Consider the following 2,195-nt stretch of genomic DNA (forward strand, 5'->3'; position numbering starts at 1 on the left):
AATATATTTTGTAGCCCCACAGAAGTTATTTTCTACACAAAGAAAGCATATTCAATGCAAGTGACGTGTGTATTTTTAGTAAGTAAGCAATGTTTATATATATAGCGCATTTATTGTGTATGGCCATACACCCAAAGTGCTTCATAATCATGAGGGGGGAGGGGGGTCTCTCTACACCACCACCAGTGTGCAGCTCCACACTCCACAACAGTGCCAGTGCTTCACCACACACCAGCTATAGGGGGAGTGAAGAGACAGTGATAGAACCAATTCAGTGGATGGGGATGATTGGGAGGCCTTGATAGTTAAGATAGAGGGAGTTTGGCACTCACTGGCCACTTTATTAGGTACACCTGTCCAACTGCTCGTTAACGCAAATTTGTAATCAGCCAATCACATGGCAGCAGCTCAATGCATTTAGGCATGTAGACATGGTCAAGATGATCTGCTGCAGTTCAAAGCGAGCATCAGAATGGGGAAGAAAGAGTATTTAGGTGACTTTGAACGTGGCATGGTTGTTGGTGCCAGACGGGCTGCTCTGAGTATTTCAGAAACTGCTGATCTACTGGGATTTTCACGCACAAGCATCTCCAGGGGTTTACAGAGAAGGGTCTGACAAATAGATAATATCCAGTGAGCGGCAGTTCTGTGGGCGCAAATGCCTTGTTGATGCCAGAGGTCAGAGGAGAATGGCCAGACTGGTTCCAGCTGATAGCTGAACCAGCTGACTGGTTCCAGTATCTTGGTGAATCTCTGCCACGAAGAATTAAAGCGGTTCTGAAGACAAAAGGCGGTCCAACCCAGTACTAGTAAGGTGTACCTAATAAAGTGGCCAGTGAGTGTAGTCTTTAGAGTCATTTTGACCCATTAGAGTGTGAACAGGTCTTACGTGTTATAAGTGAATCTGTGTGTGTGTGTGTGTATCACAGAGACAAAGATTGTCTTGAGCTTTTTAAGCACATCTAACATGCTTCTGCCTGTTTAATCTCTTCCAGCGCTACATTTAATCCATGAACACCTAAACACACACACACACACCCTGAGTATAATTCCATGTATGGGTAGTGGCTGGAAGGGCATCCACTGCGTAAAACATATTCCGGAATATTTGACGGTTCATTCTGCTGTGGCGACCCCTGATAAATAAGGGACTAAGCTGAAGCAAAATTAATAAAACACACACACACACACGTTTGTTTTTGTGAAAAGTGGGGACATTACATAGGTTTCCATTCATATTATACTGTCCAAGAGGACAGGAGACTGTGTGCAGCTTTACTCTCTGATTAAACTCATCCTGTAGGATTTATAAGCATTTTGAGAAATGAGGACGTCACCAATATCCTCATATTTCACCTCCCTTTTGTAATACCCGTGTCATACCTATGTCATTATACAGATTTGTGTCCTGATATGTCACAAAAACACACATACACAAACACACACACATACTCGTACTGAACATAGAATCACTGAACTTTACACACAACTGCTGCAGTGATTTACCAATGGGGAAAGAGTGTGTAAATGTCAGTATGATCACAGTAGCAACTTTGTGTGTGTGTGTGTGTGTGTGTGTGTGTGTGTGCGTGCGTGCGTGCGTGCGTGCGTGCGTGCGTGCGTGCGTGTGTGTGTGTGTGCGCGTGTGTGTGTGCGTGCGTGCGTGCGTGCGTGCGTGCGTGCGTGCGTGTGTGTGTGTGTGTGTGCGCGTGTGTGTGCGCGTGTGTGTGTGCGTGTGTGTGTGCGTGCGTGCGTGCGTGTTCAGTCCAGATGGTGAGTCAGTTTAAAGCACTGATGATGTCACTCAGTATTAATCTCTCTCTGCAGCTTCATGTAGAAACACTGAACAATATTATAACTTCTTTATTTTGTTTACATTATTAGTTTAAAGACTTCTAGTTTTTTTTTTTTGTTATAAATATTTGTGTTTATTTTTCCGGGTGCTCCGGTTTCCCCCACAGTCCAAACACATGCGCTATAGACGAGTTGAATAAACTAAATTGTCCGTGGTGTATGACTGTGTATGAATGTTTCCCAGTGGAGGGGCATCCGCTGTGTAAAAACATATGCTGGAATAGTTGGCGGTTCATTCCGCTGTGGAGATCCCTGATGAATAAACACCCATAGCAAAATTTCTCTGGCCCACACCATCAGCATTTGCTCACATGCCGCAGTGACTTACAGCTCATGACTGG

Source organism: Danio rerio, chromosome 12 (assembly GCF_052040795.2).
Source record: "Danio rerio strain M-AB ecotype USA chromosome 12, GRCz13ab, whole genome shotgun sequence".
NCBI lineage: Eukaryota > Metazoa > Chordata > Actinopteri > Cypriniformes > Danionidae > Danio > Danio rerio.